The sequence below is a fragment of the Phoca vitulina genome, unplaced genomic scaffold (genome assembly GCF_004348235.1).
Source record: "Phoca vitulina isolate PV1807 unplaced genomic scaffold, GSC_HSeal_1.0 scaffold76, whole genome shotgun sequence".
Taxonomy (NCBI): Eukaryota; Metazoa; Chordata; class Mammalia; order Carnivora; family Phocidae; genus Phoca; species Phoca vitulina.
The window spans coordinates 1616073-1636867 of record NW_022589779.1 but is presented as its reverse complement, the minus strand read 5'-3'; the positions used below and the strand labels follow the sequence as shown (position 1 = coordinate 1636867).

General features: G+C 35.5%; 1 protein-coding gene across 21 annotated transcripts in view; it reads right to left on the bottom strand.

Annotated features, from left to right (window-relative positions):
* PPFIA2 (PTPRF interacting protein alpha 2) overlaps positions 1-20795 on the bottom strand; it is a 469533-nt gene that overhangs the window by 287049 nt on the left and 161689 nt on the right. The window contains exon 1 of one of the 21 annotated variants that reach the window (XM_032393740.1): positions 11982-16157. The exons of the other annotated variants lie outside the window; for them this stretch is intronic. The gene's annotated coding sequence lies outside the window, so the exon portion shown is untranslated. Of the gene's footprint in view, positions 1-11981; positions 16158-20795 lie in introns of those variants that run through there. 21 annotated transcript variants of the gene reach the window in all.

Below are 20795 nucleotides of genomic sequence, written 5' to 3'. Positions count from 1 at the left end.
TCCTTTTGAAAAAATTAGTTGCCAAAGGCAGACCTGAAACTGATATTCTCAAACCTGTCACATATACATATTTACAGGGAAATCACATCTTCTCTGTGGGGAGGATTTGGTTTTAAACGTCAGCTCATAAGGAAAAAAAACAATGTACTCCACACCATTCTACACAATTCCTCCGGGAGACATCACACTGGAGACAAACATACTATGTCCCCCTAAGTCCACTCCAGGAAGTTTTCCTCCCCGGTTAGAGCGTATCACTCCTAGAGGGGGAAAGCACCAGATGGATGACCTGCCCTGCCATAAGGGCTTTGTTTTTTGAAAAGTACAATGTGTACTCTTTAATGTATGAGAAGTATCTTTAAAAAATGAGATTAATTCAGCATCATGAGGTGCTCACACCGTGGGACACAGGAGCAACTTCAGAAATTGTTCAGGTTTCTCATCTCACATTCACTTGGAGAGAATATGCTCATTGCATGTAGTCCTCTGTAATTTTCAAATGATTATTTGTCTTCCCCTTTTATGATGTTGCAGTACATGAATAGTTGAATTTATATAAGATACATATGTAAGTGATGCCACTCCACTTAATACATACTCATTTTCATATCTGAGACATATCTGTATATACACTGATATATAAATATACATATATAGTATGCATATATGTATACCAGTATTCAACTATATATATATATATATATATGTAGTATAAGAAATGTTTTGATGATATAAAAGTTTCTCAGAAATCTACTGAATTCTGTTAAAATATTCTAACAACAAAATTCTATTCTAAAAATTTCTAACACAATTTCTAAAATATGTAAACTGTTGTATAATAAAAAATATATCTGGTTTTTGTCTAGGTTTCTTTTTTAAAAAAATATTTTATTTATTTATTTATTTGACAGAGAGAGACACAGCGAGAGAGGGAACACAAGCAGGGGGAGTGGGAGAGGGAGAAGCAGGTTTCCCGCCGAGCAGGGAACCCGATGTGGGACTCGATCTCAGGACCCTGGGATCATGACCTGAGCCGAAGGCAGATGCCTAACGACTGAGCCACCCAGGCGCCCCTTTGTCCAGGTTTCTAAGAGGGAGCTTCTAAACCCTTGGAATGTCCCCAGTGATGAGTGTCTTGATTACTCATGGTGGGTCCCTTAGACTACACCTGAGTTTATGCTAATGAAGTGACTCATGGTAGTCCCTCAGATAGTTTCAGGATAGGGTCTGGGCAAGAAAGATCAACCATGTGATCAGAGGATTGAGGCTTTCAGCCAAGTGGTATCAACATGACTTCCTGACCTCCATCGGATGAGGGGAGGGGACTGGGGACTGAATTCAGTCATTTGGCCAATGATTCAATTAACCATACCTGAATACCCAAAGACTGATGAGTTTCCCTATTTGTGATACAAAACAATGTGCCAGGAGGATACTACATTCTGAGAACATGGAAGCTTTACATTTGGGCCCCTCCCAGATCTCATCCTATGTGTCTCTATATTGGGCAGGTCCTGATTTGTATCCTTTATAATGAAACTTTGATTGTAAGTATAGCATCTTCCTCAGTTCTTTGAATTGTCCTAGTGAATCACCAAACCTGACAGGGTAGTGGGGACCCTCAAATTTATAGCCGGTTGGTTAGAAGTGTGGGTGGCTTGGGAAGCCTGGAGCTTGCAACCAGTGTCTAAATGGTAGGGAGTCTTGTGGAGGACTATACCTCAATCTGTGAAGTCTGTGCTGACTCTGGATAGTCGTGTCAGAACCACACTGCAGTGACCACGCCATAAATGTGACTAACACTATGTTTGAAGTTAGAGTGACTGGTATGTTTGTTTAATATGTGATTCATCTGATCTTCCTCAAGAAGCTACATGCACCGAGCAGTAGATAAAAAATGAACTTAATCCAGTCTGATAATTTGAACAGTTCCTTTAGATAAAGCTCTGATTCCCCAGAGTGTGTCCTGGCTACAATCTGAGATGACAGCTCGGGGTGACGGTACTTACATAAACTCACAAAAATGGACAAGAGTCAGGAGCCACAAAGGATGCTGTCCTCTACCTCCTCTATCCCTTCTCTGTCTGCTGGTGGTTCTCCCTTATAATCACAGACTATCTGCGGTTAATGTTACTGCAGCCTCTGTTGGAGCCCGGTCACCATTGCCAGTCGGATGCTCCACTGAGCTTCCTTGTGTGGGTGGTCCACCTCCCACCTTCACTGCTGGGTCAAACTGCTTTTTTCCCAGGGCTAGTCCGACTGCAAACCCCCAAATACTCAAATTAACTGCCTCCAGAGGCATGTCCTCTCAGGAAGATTTGATCTGAGAACGCACAGGTCATTTCATCCTACAGGGAAAATAGGCATGCCTGGGGAACCAAGTTCCCTTATACCCATAGTTGAGTGAGTCTCATCTCAGGGTAAAGAACAGGAATCCATTATGGCCAAATCTTCCTTCTGCCTTATATGCCTCTCTTTTATCTTATATACCTCTAGATCTTTAACCTGTTCAATATCTGTCCCTCCTTCCTCTCATTTCCCCTCTTGCTAGAAAGTGTCAGGCTTTACCCCATTCTCTACATCACTACTCAGGGCCAGAGGTCAGAAGCTACAAATGAAATTTTGGCTTAATGGGGAAATTAAAACAAAGCAGTTTATTTTTTTTTCAAAATACTATCCTTTGTGGGTTTTTTGTTTCTTTTTAGATTTATTTATTTTTTATTTGAGAGAGAGAAAGAACATAGTGCGGAGGGGCAGCAGGAGAGGGTAGAGTGCGAATCTCAAGCAGACGCCCTGCTGAGCGTGGAGCCCAATACAAGGCTCCATCTAATGACCCTGAGATCATGACCTCAGCTGAAACCACGAGTCAGATGCTCAACCGACTGAACCACCCCAGCGCCCCTATTCTTTGCTAAATAAGGACATAAACTCATAATTATTTATTTAAAATAATAAAATATATTTATGTGGCCAAAATAGAAAACCACTGTTTAAGTAAAACTAAATTAGGTATTTTTCTACTTTCTTCAAAATGATACTCAAATTCAATTGCTAAAAAACAAACCAATATTTTAACTACTTAATTTAGTCATCAAGATGCATTCATCTTGAACCATGCTTTTTTAAATGACATTGCTGAAAATGTACCTACATGGTATGATGATTTGTATACTTCAGTTTTTCAGATTTCTTCAGGATAGAGCCACATGATACAAGCTTACAACAATTTTATTTAGACCAAACAAATGCACTGGGGATAATAGTGTTGTTACATTTTTTAACTTTAACAAATAAAAGATATTAATAAAAGATATTTTATCTTTAATAAAAAAAACTTTGTACCATATTTATTAGCTCTGTTGTACAATTGAGGAATGAAATATTTTAAGATAAGCATTATATGTAACTTTTATCTTCCCTAGCAAAAAAGGAATATCCATTTACTCTAGAACAAGTTGTGCAAATAAGCAAAAACAAAATAAAATCACCTAAAATCTTAGAAGACTGACAAAAATCCTTTGATATTTTATAATACATAAAATCCTAATGTTCAGGAAAAGAAACTGGTTGTGATACCTTTCAAAATATACTTCCAGAATTTTTAAAATTCATTCACTTAAAAGCATTTAAACAAAAGGCTCATACTCTACATGGACCATTGTGTCCTATATTTTTAATTTAACACCAAATGATAAACATAAAAGTAGAGTATTAGACAAGTTTGGAACATTTTTATTGTGGAATTAAAGAGGAATTAAATAACACCGATAGCCTCCACTAGCCCTTGATGAGTAAAAGAATTGTGCAAACAGCTTCATATATGCTATTTTATTTAATAACACAAAACCAATGAAAAGAGTGCTGTCATTAGTCCTTTTATTGATTTTTTTAATAGGTGAGAAGTGGTTAAGTCAACTACCCAAGGTTACAGAGCTATTAATATGTATCTCCGATCACTCTGGCTCCAGTCAATAATTAAATGATCATTAATATACACTACATTTGTTAAAGTCCAACTCTTCCCTTTAAACACATTCAAAATATATGTCTTTAATTCTTGAAGATAAAAATAGTTGAAAGGTCTAAAACAGTATTTTTTTAATGTAATTTAAAAATGCTCTTCTGATAAAACCTCTAGCAAATGTGTTTTTTTAAAGTAAAGTCTTATCTTTTTCCCACATTGTTACTATAATAGAGATCAAATTAATTTTTTTTTGGCCTTGGAGTTTAAGATTTGCTGTTTCTAGTAATAAATATCAAAATTGTCATTTGGTCCATGGTATATTTACATAGGAAAAAATACATTTATTTGAACTGTGTAAAAGGAGATTTTAAAAGTATCCATGTTACTAATACATACAACAACTTGGATGACTCTCAAAAGGTATTAGGTTGAATGAAAGCAGGTAGTCTCCAGAGGTTATATTATGTATGATTCCATTTATATGACGCATGAAAAGATAAAAGTAAACTAGAGTAATGGAGAACAGATCAAATTGCCAGAGGCTAGTTAGGGGCAGAGGGGAGTATAAAGTGGTGATAGCAGGAGGGAATTTTGGGAGTGATGGAACTATTGTGTGTTTGGATTGTGGTTACATGACTCTCCATATATATGTTACAATTCATAGAACTGTATACCAAAAGAAGTCAGTTTTACTCTAAGTTAATTTAAGAGTTTAATAAAAGAAGAGTTTTCTTACAATTATAACAGTAAAAAAAGGACAATGCACAATAAGGCTATTTTTCTAGAAATGTCTATTTTTCACTGTTAAATAATAAATGTGAATTATTAACATTATATATAAAGAAAATACATAAATAAAAATTAATAAAAATTCATCACCTAAGTGTAAAAGTACCTACACAACATATAATAGGAACTCATATTACTTAGCTGGTATCATAAGAAGGCAATGAGTTTGATTAATTAATTATTCAAGTTAATAATAAGTTTAATTAAATGTCATGCTATATTCAGATTTTTAGATTGTGTTGCAGATTGGTAGGAAGGAACAGCACGGAGATATGTGCTGTAAGTTCCCAATTTACATGGTGAGGGTCACAGACCTTAAGAAAAGAGGGGCTACCACACAAAGCAGCAGCATATCTTGGCCTATCTTTTTCTTATCCACTGTCACCCTACAGGGTAGGTGCACAACTGCCCTCACATTCTCTGTACTAGTGAGAAAATAGCCAGTTCCTTGCTACTGACAACACATAAGTGTGTTATCCTTAGAGTTTATATCACCATCTGGAATGCTAACAATCTACGCATGTCCATTTAAAAGATGTCTACAGACAACCTTTCTGATTAGACATTAGCAAAACTGGACCCTTAAAGGAGAAATGGCAGAGTCAACACTTAGGTTCCCCAGGTGGTCTCTATTTCTAGGTCTTTCTGATAAACTTGAATCCCCACATTCCTCTCTCTGCCTCTGATTTCAGAGCTTTCACCTGGTGATTCTAATCTTGTGTTTGGTCTGACAACCATAATCACAACTCTTTCTTCACTGCTAAGAATGTATAACCCTCTTAAGGAAGACAGAAAAAGAGCAGCATGGTTTCAATCACTGATGATAGGAGCTTCAAAACTGTTAATTAAAATGCTCCTGTAGAATAGCAATTAAATACCATCCTTAACTATATTATATTATCTTTGAAATATCTGTGGGTGTTAAAGAAGCTTTGGTTGACCCCAATATCTCAAAATGGTCAATATTTCTACCTTAAAAGTACTCTAATATCGTAACAAAAGAAAAAAATTCCATCTGTACACTGTTTTAAGCTGTAAACATTCTCAGTAGGAACTGTACCTCTGACTTCCACTCTCTCATTAGAGCTTCACTTAATATGTCGGATCTGTGATCATGATTTTGGCCTGCAAGTAGACAGATGGTACTCAATTGCACATTTAATGTTACATTTTTCTAATATCACAATACAGAAATAGTTATCATGGGCTGCATATCCATTTTCTGTAGACACCCAGGAAAAATAACCCACATTTTCTCTTTTATCATCTACTTCTGTTCAGCCATAAGGTTCCATGCCACGCCTTACCATCTGTTGATGAATTGCTTTCTAATATATTTTTGTTTTAATCAGAGGATTAATGGAGAATTCTGGATAACATAATATTCTGTGTAATAGCGATGGATCAGTTTTTAAGGAGCTTTATATATCTAAGACTAACACTAAATGAACCATTTATTGACTTTCTTCTTGATGTTTCACTAGCCCTATCAGAATTTTGAAATTCCTTGTATTAAAAAAAAAAAAAAAAGGCTTACAGGAATACTATTAAATAAAAAATGGTCAGAATTAGAGCAGGTGATTCTTATTTCTATGCCATTGTGTTCAGCTTCCCAGGCACAAAAGTTTGCATCCTTGCATTAGGACTAAATGAATGCAATGATAACACAGTGCACAACCCATCAATTACCTTTTTAGCGATATGATCCCTAGAATACCATTTGACTTTCCAGTTCCCATGAACAAAGTATGTGTAAGTGCATTTCTACCTGCAGTTACCATGGTGTCCTTATAGACTTTTTGTTTTTCTTCAAAAAAACCTCCACTCTTCTGAGAGGGCTTGCATTCAAATGAGTCACATGTCCATTTATAGAAACAAAGTCTTAATTTAATTCATCCTTTTATGTTTTACACTGCATCTCACATTTACCAAGCTTAATTGTTTGCTGTGGTAAGGCTTTGTGTTACCCGAGGTTGGATGATAAGCAAACAAAAAGATTTTGATATTTTTTCCTATTTTCATGAGATTGTATTAAAAGTAATTTGAATGCTAACTAACTGATGTTTCTTTTGGTTCTGAAAACTGGCAGAATATTCTATCATGAAGCCAAGTCATACATACATACATATATATAATTATAGTTATTTATTTATTTATATAAAAATACACCATGAGAGCACTGATTTTAAAATTGTTACATTTCTTTTATCTTGTGACATACACAATTTATGCAATTTATGAGCATATACTCAATAATTACTTTTTAAAATCCCCATCTCCACAATAGAAATAGTGCTTAAAAGTAAAGACAAATGTAATTAAGATAACTGGAAACTGTGAATTTCATCACAGCGTGATGGGGACAGTGAATTTCATGAACCAAAACAGTATTTCTCACATCACTCCTTTCACCAATTAAGTCTTATGACAAAGTAGATGGTTACAAATCCTTTACTACTGCTGGACATACAACCAGCACAAACACAGGTCTGAAACATAATCATTATTCACAGGATTTCATGAGAAATTTAAAGTCCCACTTAAGCTTATCAATCACAGCTCATATATATTGACCTTGTGATCATTCCTTATTGAGCAAATATTTATGAAATATTGACTTTGTGGTCAGTGCTATGATAGGCTTCAGTGAATAAAAGTGAGCACAAATATACATAGGCCCTGCTGTCTGGAGTCTCCATTGAAAAAGAAAGAAGGCCGGGGCGCCTGGGTGGCTCAGTCGTTAAGCGTCTGCCTTCAGCTCAGGTCATGATCTCAGGGTCCTGGGATCGAGCCCCGCATCGGGCTCCCTGCTCTGCAGGAGGCCTGCTTCTCCCTCTCCCACTCCCCCTGCTTGTGTTCCCTCTCTCGCTGTGTCTCTCTCTGTCAAATAAATAAATAAAATCTTTAAAAAAAAAAAAAAGAAAAAGAAAAAGAAAGAAGGCCAATATACATAAATTTAAAATTATATACTCAGGGCACCTAAGTGGTTCAGTTGGTTAAGCATCTGACTCTTGGTTTGGGTTCAGGGTCATGAGATCAAGCCCTGTGTTGGGCTCCATACTCAGTGGGGATTCTGTTAGACTTGCAAGTCTGCTTGAGATTCTCTCTCCCTTTGCTCCCCCCTCCAACTCTCTCTCTCTCAAAATAAAGAAATCTTTAAACAAAAATTAAAAAAAATAAATGTATAATTATATACTGAGATAGCTAGTATGAAAGAAAAAATATGGTGCTATAAACCTATAAAACAGAGAAATTTGACCTTACCTAATGGGTCAGCAAAGGCTGTTATGTTAATTAGGATAAAGTTCAGTTGCATATAAAAATCACAAAATAAAAATGACAGAAACAAGAAAGAAGTTTACTGCTCTCTCATATAAAAGACTACTGAATATGTGTGGTCCAAGGCTATTCATGGAAAGTCCAAGTAGCCAGAAGCCTCCCCTCCTTTTTTGGTTTTTGCCAATTTAAGTATGTGTTTCTACCTCATCATCAAAGATGGTTGCTTGAGCTCCAGCAATCAGTTCTGCATTCCAATTAGCAGGAAGGAGTAAAGTGGGGAACGGTGACTTCCATCTCTTTTAAAGAGCTTCCTAGAAGTTTCACACAACCTGTTCCCTTACATTAGTGGGTGAAAACCTAGTCATACAGCCATATCTAGCTATAAGAGGGGATGGTATAGCCATGCTAAATGTCCCTACTTAAGAATTAGGAGTCTTTTAATAAAAAAGAAGAAAGAAATAGATATTTGGGAGGTAAGCAGCAGTATTTGCCATAGCATGCCTGAGAAAATGACTTTAGATCCGAGGTTTGAAAGGTGAATAGTGGTTACCCAGGATGGCGGGAGGAAGGGGGGAGTGAAGGGCATTCCAGGCAGAGGCACAACCCACATGGCTGTGCCAGCCTCCCTTGCAGTGGGATGTAGACCACTGGTATCCAGTAGTCTTTTATGTAGGAAAAGAAAGAACTTCTTTCGTTTTAGTAGTGCTGTTTTGAGATTTTTAAAGATTTACTTATTTATTTGAGGGGGGCACATGAGCAGGGGGAGAGGGGTGTAGGGAGAGGGAGAGAGAATCTCAAGCAGACTTGCACTGAGCACGGAGACCAACGCAGGGCTCAATCTAAAGACCCTGAGATTGCTCCCTGAGCCAAAACCAAGAGTCAGACGATCAACTGACTGCATCACCCAGGCACCCCTGTTTTGAGATTTTTAAAATATGCAATTCAAATATAGTCAATGGTATTGTAATAGCTTCTATGGTGAAAGACAGTAGCTACACTTGTGGTGAGCATAGCATAATATACAGAGTTGTCAAATCACTATCTTGTACACCTGAAACTAATGATGTAATATTGTCAACTATATTTCAATTAAAAAAAAATAGGTCCTTTCCCATGCGCAGTATTAGTAAGTAGACATGACCTTCAATCATATGCTTTTTTTACCAAGAAAAAGCCGTTGGCAAATACCAGAGAGTATACATATATTCATTTAACTACTATAAAATGAGATTAGATCATATGAGCTGTCAAAAGAATGCAAGAAGAGAAGTTAGGTTACCTGATAACAAGCAACTTGTAAGTGTATTGTGTTAACATCTTAGAAGAGACTTTCAGGAAGAAAAGCCCATAAAATGTTTAATGTGAAAGATATTGATGCTGTTAAGATTGATGTATTCATGAAGTAAAAGCATTGAGGTAAAGTGGGGAGCAAAGATATATTAGGTGGAGAAAGAGCAAGTCAGTTTGGCTAGGAAGGCTATATCAGGAATAATGAAATATATATGGACAGAATACATAGCATGAACTTTCTTAGAGAAGACAAAGTTGTCTTTTGATCTTGGTAGTTGTGTTAGTTACTGATCATTGCATAACAAATCCCAAAATTCGGTAGCTTAAAACAATAGCGATTATTTATTATTTCTCATTGTTTTCATGAGTCAGGAATTTGGGAATGGCTCAGTTGCGTAGTTCTACCTGGGAGCCTCTCATGAGGTTGCAGTCAAGAGGTTGATTGGGGCAACAATCATCTGAAGTCTTGAGTACTACTAGAGGATCCACTTCCAAAATGTTTCACTCACATGATTGGCAAATTAGTGTTAGCTATTGGCTGGGGGGTCCTTAGCTACTCTCCATGTGAGCATTTCCACAGGGCTGCTGGAGCACCCTCACAGCATGGCAGCTGGCTTGTGAGCAATTCCAAGAGAGCGAAGTAGAAGCTGCAATGCCTCCTGATCTCATTTCAGAAGGCACCCACTGTCACCTGAACCTTGTATTATTCACACAGTGCCAGTTCTAATTTAATGAAGGAGAGGTCTATACAAAGACATGAATTACAGGTGGCGAGAATCACTGGAGGTAATCATGGAAGTTAGAAAACAATCCAGTATTTTAATATTAGTATTATCATTATCATCAATTTTTATTATAAAAAGGCCTACCATAGTGGTGCCTGGGTGGCTCAGTCAGTTAAACATCTGACTCTTGATTTCGGCTCAGGTCATGATCTTAGGATTGTGAGACAAGCCCCGCATCGGGCTCGGTGCTCAGTGTGGAGCCTGCTTAAGAGTCTCTCTCTCCCTCTCCCTCTGCTCTTCCACCACAACCCCCTCCCTGCCCCTACACCTCTCTCTCTCAAAACAAAACAAACAAAACAAAACAACAACAACAAAAAACCAAAAAACCTACCACGTACTTCGGAATTTATTCGTCTCTAATCTTCATAATATCCCTTTACATCATTTCTTATCTTTATAAAATTCTCATGAGATAGGTTTAATTATTTTCATTTTATAGTGAAAGGACTAAAATCCAGAGTAATTAAATAATGGGCCCAAAGTCACATAGGCAGTAAGTGGCAGGATATATGTTGATCTGATTTCAAATCTTAATACTCCTTCAAACATATATGATGCTTCTCAAAAAATATTGTCAGCTCTGGACTGATCCTGCTAGATTAAAAATGTCTGCATAGTGACCACTGTCCTTAAAATAGCACAAAGTACAGGAGACGGGAGACATTAATCAACATTAATAATCCAGGTACTTAAAAGCATTTTTTCTACACTAGGTAAAATATATTTAATAACTGCTTATTTTACAAAATTCGAGTAAGATTGCCAATTTTCTTCTCATTGAAGTTAAATTCAAAAAAATCTGGAGACAAGAAATTAGTGTATTTACAACTAATCATATAGTTAACCTTCTTCGTGAAGGTTTTAACATCACAATTTTCTTATGAACTTGGGATTTTGAAGATGCAAACATAACTTGGCATAAGGGCAGATATTTTATGAAAGCTAAGTGACACTCTGTAGGCCTTAATATTGAGTATTAGCTGAAGGCATATAGATAATGACTAAACACACAAGGAGGGATTATTTTTGATAACAGAATTGTGTAGTCCAGGAAGAGCAACCACCTAACACTCCTCTTCTAATGAACACTTACTGTTTTAATCAAGCTCTAATTTGAAATCAGAATTTTAAAAAAGGAACTGATTCTTTACTGCAGTGAATAATTCAGAGATTTTGTTTGATTTTACAACAATTTCTAGGTGACAGATAAATCATTAATTAATAACAAATGAATATTTATTGACATGGCAATATATTAAGTCTGATTTTTGAAATTCCATGACAAACATATGCCCTAAAGGAAGAATAAGCTAAAGTTAATCATTCCTGAGCACTGGTCCTCAATTTAATCAGGTTCTCTTAGCAGTAGTTTGGAATCCTTGCAATTCATACATCACTCGGTTAAAAACTGCCCATGAAAGAAATAACTAAATGACTTCATTACAACAAATCAAAAGCATGTCATTCTAAAATAGAACAATTACAGTTGACCCTCGAACAACGGGTTTGAAGTGCACAGGTCCATTTTTATGCAGATTTTTTCATAGTATGGTAGAGTAAATGTTTTTTCTCTTCCTTGTGATTTTCCTAATAACATTTTCTTTTCTCTAGTTTACTTTATTGTAAGATACAGTATATAATACACAGAACACATAAAATATATGTTAATCGACTTACTGGTAAGGCTTTCAGTCCACAGCAGGCTATCAGCAGTTAAGTTTTGCGGGAACTGAAAGCGATGCACAAATTTTCTACTGTGCAGCGGGTCAGTGCCTCAACTCCCACATTGTTCAAGGATCAACTGTCTTGAAAACCAAAGCAAGGCCTTGTGGATATTTCACCCATTCATCAGTTGTCCTTCAAATAGAAAGCACCTTTCATAGCGCTAAAAATTCTCCATTTCCTGTCCACTGTTTCCCAATTCGTGACATTTCTGCACAGACATCACTTGGAATTCTATTTAAAATGAAAATTCTTTGGCCCTTACCAGATTTTCTGAATCATCTCTGGGGGTGGCACTTGGTAGCCTGCATTTTGGATAATTATGTATTCTGAAACTTGAGAATCCCTATAACAACTCAAAGGATCTTTTACTCTGATCCACAAGAGAGGTGGGGTAATATAAACTGTAGTCAATAACATAATATCTGAAAGCCCAATTTCAATTCCCAGAAAGAATTTGCATTGACAATAGGAAGTAATTATATTCTTGAGAAACAAAGTATTTCTTTCAAATACTTGATGCTTTGACAATAATATTAATAAAAAGAACACTGTACATACACCCGTTTTACATTTGTTCATATTGAGCCCCATGGTTAGCACCTCAACCGACCCTAATAATATTTTAAAATTTATTCTTTTAAAATCCATACAAAAATAAATTATTCCTTAATTATAACTTTCCTCCACCAAATAAACAAAGAAAACATCCACAATCATACACATACACACCCACACATGCTCACATGCACATGAAAGATAATGAGGCTAATCAACTATCTTCTGTCAGATAATTCATATTTTATAGTCACAGTGTCAACTTTAACCACCATCTTCTCAACATAAAATGTGATACAAAATACATTTTATGATCTTTGGAATAATCACAGGTATCCTTTATATATTTAGACATTTATTGAGGACTCAAAATTCATTCACCTAACGAATATATATTATGTCCTTAAGGAACTCATAGTATAATGGGGAAATGGATATGGATCCCTAAATTAGATTTGTGCCATTTATTGTGATAGAGATAAGCACAACATTTTATGATATCTTAACAAGGAGAGGGGTGAGCCTACCTGGGGAATGTGACATATTCATAAAAGATACATATTGCATTGAACTCTAAAGAATGAGTGAGATTTGGGGGCAAAAAAAGGTAGAAAATGGAGAAAGGATGATACAGAAAGTTCTGGGAATAGTGAGGAATATCCAGATGGAAAGGACAGTTTCTTATGTCTTAAAGGAAATCTAAAATCTGTTGAGCACCACAGTCTGTCGACGGGGTACCTTACTGCAGTAAGTGGGAGAGCTCTGGGACAGAGACTGGGCAAGCCAGGCAAAAGGCAAGGTATGATTCACTGAAGTCCAGTTTGGGCCAACCAAACCTCCTCTCCCTTGAATTTAAATCCCGAATATAGGGAGGTAGGTTGAGTTAACCTATCTGGTGATGACACTGCGAAGAGACTACCCTTTAGTTCATTCTAGTATAGGGATGTAGAAAGCTTCTCTGATTCTTCCATGTCTTCTCTCACATCTCCAGGACAACTTCCTTGCCCATGTGATTTAAACTGCATCCTCCAACCCTCCCTATCCCCTTTCTGTACTTGATACTTCTCCTTAGCGTTTATCACCATCTAACGTACTACACAGCGTCCTATTTATTTTACTACGTCTTTCATCCCACTAAAATATAATCTTATTTGACTTGCTCACTCTTTATCCAGTGCCTGGAACAGAACCTGGCACACAGTAGGCTGCATGAGTCAATAAAATCCTGATTCTTCTCTCTTTCCTTCAGCGTTTCCCATATCATTCTAACACACTTTTCTTTTGATAAATGAACCCGGGATCTGTTTCTGTTGCTTGCAAAAGAGGCTTAACTGTGTTTTTTAAATGTATAGACTGCTTTCAAATGTGGTTTCTCATATCAACCCTGAGAAACGTATTAACTATCCTCATTGCTTAAAATGAGGAAATTGAATCACAGTAAAATTCATTCACTTTTGCCTTTTCACATTTTTCAAGTTGCAGATACAAAACACAAATCTGCTTCTTCTGCTACTTGCATTTTGTATCCAGCCTGCTCTTGATAATCCCCAATATAGAGAGTTCCCAGAGTTATCTTTGCTGACTGCCCACTGCACTATTTTATCACTGCAATAGATGTAGACTCATTTTCTATATGCAATTGAAACCGCTCTGGTTTTCACTCAGACTCACATATTTCTGCAGTTTTCTCACCACATATTGTGAACAATTAGAATGTATTCAAATCAAAAGAATCTTTCTTTTGAGTGGAAGAGATGGGGTCCCTCTTCCTTATTCTTTACCCCAGGCTGCATATTGTCCACAATTTTCTCTATCTGTCTTTTCTTCTCAAGATCTATTTTTCATGGAATAAGTTATTTGGCAGGATTCTATATTACAGATTTCTCTATTTTTTGAAAATGTGGTACCCTAACTGGCTATATTAAATGAAATGAAACTAATGTAATGTGAAAAGTAAGGATAATTTTCTAAATGTAATCTAGTCTGTGGCAGACTCTTCTACCTTTGTTTAGCTTACAGTATGACTGTCCTCTATCATTATCTACAATGTCTGATTTGCTCATATTCCCCTAAATACATGTTTTGTACTGTGATTTAATCTTTTTATTAAAGGCAAAACATTAAAATAAATTTGAGAATTACCTAATAGTGCAAAATATATTAACTTTGTTCATTCATAATATTTTATGAGGTTAAAAAGTCTTCAGACCTATTAAAGAAGATCTATTCATTCCACATATATTTTTTTGGAGAACTTACTATGTAGCAGGCTTGGTGAAATATTCTGGAACTGTATGTTAAATAAAATATATTTTCTTGGAATTTGTGTCTGTAGTATGATATTATAGAAGCATTGATCAAAGCATAATTTTTCTTTGAATTTCTTTTATTTCCTTTTTAAAAAAGTAAACTATAATTTTAATTAAAAATATTACTTCCTATGTTCATTATCTGAAGACTCAACTGTGTTCAGTCAGTTTGACATTAATCCCATAGCACTTAGGATTCCCTACTTCCTGGATATTTGCCATATCTGCCAATATTTCTTCTGATTGTAATTTCCATTTAGGGAGACTAACACAAAAATTCACTTATTAATACTGCTACAAACTTATGCTTCCAATCCCAGCTTGACTCTCATTGCTGTTTGACAGCTGTTATCCCCAATACAGCCATTATTTCCAACCTTTCCTATTGCCCTAAAGCATATTACCTACTTAGCCCATCCACTTTAGGTAAAACCATTAGGATGAGGCCATTGGATATGAACTGCCTCCACTTTCTTCCTCTCTTTCAAGCTTTTTGTTCTATCTCCTTACCCATCCTCATTTTTTCTTCCTTAGAAAATGAAGCATCTTCCTTTCAAGGCTGTTTGAGCTTTTCCTTTAACCTCACATTTCTTGATTTCTTAGCTTTCTCTGTCCTCTATCAATAAACATGTTCAGCATCAAAGAAAATATGCAGTTTCTTTCTTATAATGCAATTTTTAAAGTAAGAAGAGTAAATATCGGACGTTTAAGATTTAGTAAAACAAACCAGTCATTGCTCTTTTCAGAATGCCATGCTAGTTCAGGATCCAAGTTGTTCATACAAACCTCATAGCTAAAAAAGTATTTTCTCTTTGTGATCACCAGCACCAAAAGGTACTGAATGACTGTGTCTACATGTGCACCATCCAGCATGGGCACAGGAGCAGCATAACTAAAGATATGGAGGCCTGGGGTCCACAGCACGTTTTGGAACTACAAGAAGGTATAAGACACAAAAAAATCTGGTCAAAGTCTAAGACTCTGGGGAAAGACAGAGTAGTCTGTCTAGGATGGTCCCACAGATCATGGACCTTTGGCCAGTCACAGACATGGCTGGCATACATAAATTGAAAAAATGATTTTTTTCACCTATATTTGTGTAATAGAGTTATTTTAAAATTCCTTACTAACTTCTAAAGCAATGTTCTTTGTTGAAGTCTTTCTCAATGACACATTTGGAATTAACTGACTCTTAGGACAAAGTCACTGTATTTTGAGAGATTCTCTATGATAATATTTATTTTGATCTGCTACGTCCTGAAACAATTGCTCCTGAAAATAATGACCACTTCCAAAGTAAGTTGTTAATAAGTGAAAAGAATGAGTGAAAGAAATGTGTATGCAACTATTTGAACTGCATTATATTATTGTTAAAACATTTGGTTCTTTATGCATTAAATATTTTAACATCTAAACAAAATGGTATTAAAACAAATAACATAAACAATGACAATGTATAATTCTTCAAATATAATAAATTTATACTATTTTATGATAACATATGATAACATCTTCTAGGATTTCAAACAAGGTTTCCTCTTTTAGCTTCTTTGTAAAATGAATCAAAATACACCTGTGGCTTCCTATAGGCCTATCGTAACTTCAAAGATGGATCATCCTAGAAAGAGCAGATTAATGCTGTACTAAATAAGAAAAACAAAAATTCAGGATAAAAGGAAATTATACTATGTAACAGTGTAAAATTACACTGTAGTTCAGAACCGTCACTTTTACACAGATTTTATCTGGTAGAGAACAACTAATTAAATATAATGCTGTTTTCTATGAGTCTTCTGTATTTTTTTCAACAACATAATTGAAATTGTGAATATTTAAGCTATAGGAACTAGGTTACCTTCATTTATTTTTAATGACATTGTTCAATTTTCCATTTAACTTTGCCAACTCTGCTTTGTGATAGAACATATCATTTTGTGAAATTCTTTAAAAACATTGTACACTTTTTAGTCTTGTTAAAATGCCTAATTATTTTTGAGATGCTCAGCAGTTCGCAGACAGTTCTGCTGCCAATAATAGCATTGAATCTTCATGGCTCCCAGTAACATAACTACTTTAGATCTTTAAATGTTGTACAGAGCCTCCAATATACAAAGTGAGATACTCTCTTTTAATTTTTAGATATTTTATATTTTACACTAAATTAGCCAGTTTCATAAACTGAGGATTTTAAATCTGCATTTGCATGTGTGCAAAACTTTAGATGATAATAAGTCATAATGAAGATATAAGGTAAACTTTGAAGTAAATTTACAAAACACATTTTGAAAATACAAAAAATATATTTATAAAAGGAACCCAAGTATATTTTCAAAAGGATACATAGTATCAATGCTCCGAAAGCTTACATTCTATAAACACAAAAATATTTTATATAAATTTAAGATCTTGGAAAGTTAATGAAATATTTTGATAAGCTCCCTTAAGTATTTAAAGTAGTAAATTTGCTCTCTTAAGTGGTAAAGGTGCTCTCTTAGCATTAGGTTTTTCTAAATTTAAAATAAGCCAAAAGGAAAAAGATCATTTGTAAAATAAATTATACTATTATTTGGAAAGGTTTGTTAATAATTAAAACAACAATAGCTAATCTTGATTGCGAGCCATCTTTATCAGAAGGAAATACTTTACACATGATTTCATAAATAATCCACCTACCAATCATGAGTTATTCTTATTCTTTTACAATAGTCAAGGGAAGGGAAAATACAGAAATGATTCTACTTGCTTATAGTCACACTCCCATAAATGGTGGAACTTGGTTTTGAATCCTGTGTTTAATTCCAAAGGACATGATCTTAGCTATTATGCAATTTTATTGCTACCAATATGGTAACAGTGGAAAAGTTAACCATAAACTATAATTAAAAGTAGATTTGGAGGTAAAATTATTTAATAGAAATTTACAAGTCATAATAATACTATCTATATGTACCTTTAAAGTCAAAGCATTTTTGTCTGTCTACTTTAGGGAACCAAATAATGTACTACTGTGACTTTTGGATAACTTTCCTTGAGGTAACTCTAAGATTTTTAAGTGCAGAAATTAGGTGTTTTGTTCACCATTATAAAGTCTGGCATAATGGGGATTTTCAACAAGGTGTGTTAAATGATTTCATGAATTAATAGATAAGAATTAATTTTGGGCAGTCTCCAACTTAAACATGAATTAATTCATTCATTCAAAATATAAAGACAATCTCTGTTTGACAGACATTAGGCTACGTGTCAATAAACAAATATAAGTAGTTAAGTAAAATACATCTTAGGCTCTCCAGGAGTTCACACACCAGTCTTCCAGATAAGTGAAAAACTACATGCAGTATAATAAACAGTACAACAGACATACATTAATCACTCTATGGAAGTGTAAGAAGAGGAGGATTTAACTCAAATTAAGGTTCAGGGATAACATTCACGGAGGGGGTTGGAAGGGAATGTTAGCTACCAAAATGCATTTACAAAAGAAAGCAAACACAAAAAGAGGCAGGAACATCTAACTTGGATTAGGTTCAGGGGTGATATTCAAGGAGGGGTGATAAGGAAAAAGCTTCCAAAACATGTTTACGAAATAAACAAAGCACGTGTAACTCGAATTGATGATACTTCTGGGTAGGTGAATGTGTCCAAGGATTTTGTGTCCTGCCCCATCTGCCCCATTCTCCTCATTCTTTGCCAAGGTCATTTCATCCATTTCCATAGCTTTCCCTCCTCTGTAAGCAGATGCCTCCCACATTTATGTCTACTTCTCAGACCTCTCTCCTGAGAGCCAAACGTGTGTTTCCAACTGGTCTATTCAATCTGTCCAATACTGAAATAAACATACTGTTTTTCAAAGTTGTTCCTCCTCCATTTCCCTCTCTCCCTCATTAGAAACTTTGGAGGTAATCTTGCCTTGTCCTCTTTTGTGTCCTATATTTGGTAAGTTAATAAAGTCTTTTGAATGTTATCTCTTAATAGCTTTTCTCTCATGCTTAACTTCTCTTGGCTCATCCTTGCCACTTCCAGTGTGGTCCACAGACCCCGTCTCTACTGCTTCTGATGTTGCAGCTGCTGGTGGTTATGGAGCCCTAACTACCTGACACTGTACTTGGTGCATGAAATGCTTATCTCAGGAACATCTTTGATCATTTTCCTACTTTCAATTGCCCTCCCCTCCAGACAGTACCTGAAAAATGTAGCTATTTTAGCTAGATATAAGTGAAATATATTTGTGGACCTCAGCCTGGGAATCTTACAAGCACTTATGTGTTCCTATGAGGAGGTCATTCTATACAGGGTATCAGTAATGCCTATATGATGAGGAGCAAGACATTCTTCCTTTCAATTTGCAAATCAATTCAATATCTATTTGCTAATCATGGCTGTATGCCAGGCACTCTGCTTGGTGCTAGTGATTTAACAGTGAAAAGAAGGACACAGTGCCTGTGCTTACAGAACATAAAGTCCACCAGATTTCCATTAAGCAGAAACCTCTGCAGGTGGAAGAGTTATGATTTCCTACACGAAGCTCCAAGGGCTATTCATTGATTCCCTTGGTTGGTGTCACTGATGTAACGAGCATTCTTAAACTAACACAAGTATATATATATATATTTAGGAGAGCTTTCCCCTCAATTTCTCTTTTTGTCTTCAGTGCAATTCCAAGATATAACTTTATTGACAATTTGGTTACTATAAAAATGAGGATGTTGTGTCAGTAAAGATAAAATGAGGAGGTGTAACCAAATGAAAGCCTTAAGTTAAAAAACCCAATGAGGCAATAGTACAATGTTCTGAAGTGGTGGAGCACATTCCTATATGTTTATAAATCAACAGATCATTGAGGTTGGAAAATATGTAGCTTGGAATACTTTTGCTAATATATTTAATCATCAACACTATAAGCAGCAGAAAATAGGAGAAAGAGCATGGAGTTTTGGGTTCCATAATCTTGAATTCAGACAGAAACTTCATTATTTACGCTCTGCATTATTAACCACCATTTGAAAACCTTTTGTGAGCACCAGTTTGTTAGTCTGACTACCAGTTTTTTTGTTTGTTTTTATCTGTAATGCAGGGAAATCATAACAATTAATCTGAATTTTTTTGAAAGCTACTGAGTTGTTCTCTCTGCTTTAGTCCTATCACCAAGCCAAGGCACAATCCAATATTCTAACTACACAGCAAATCCAAACCTGTCAATCCTCGCTGAAAATCTCTAGATACCAAGTCCAAGATCCTTGAGGATGACATTCAAATTTATCTTTAATTCTGGAGTTTGCACACGTCACTTTTAACCATTTCTTATCTTCAGTTTATGTTCCAGTTATACTAAGCTCTGCCTTTCCCACACACCAGTCCTTTGAATGGACTGGTCCACCTGCTTGGACCACCTCTTATGTATCTTTACCACTCATAATCATGACTACATACAACTGGATGACAGAGAAAATGCTTAATTCTCTCATTTAGCTGGGGACTTCTGCCTGCATTACACTGGAGCCACAGGGTCTTTCTTTTCTCTATGTCGCTAATTTGCCTTCATTTCTTTTTTTATTTTTTAAACATATAACATGTGCCGAGAATTCTGCTAGATGCTTTCAATGCATTTCAAAATTATCAATAGTAAGAAGTTATAATGTGCTCCAAATAATAGAAAAATAACAGTGGACTCCTAGGTAGTACCAAAAGGATAGAATATTTTAAAGATCTGGTTCTTTGCTAAAAAGCCAGAACTACCTCAACTTCATTTGATAACAAAGATATGGTGTCCCACACTACACACCGGTAATATCCTTTTGAGTGAAATTCTTCATGCAATTGAAATTTTCAGCTTGCCTTTTAGCGTTCTATATATTTCAGGTGCTAATCCTATCTGCTGAATGGGAAATACAGATACTACTCAAATTTTAAATCTCTCTTGATAAAATATGAAAAACTCTAAGTAATAAGGAATGCAAAAGAGATATAAAGAAAAAATCTCAAAGAGATTTTGTCTAGCTGCCATAAAAACATATTTTAAAAATAATAAAATTAAAGTTTTTCCTTGATGACTCATGTACCCATTATCGATTTTGAAGAATCCAACAGTAGTACACAAAA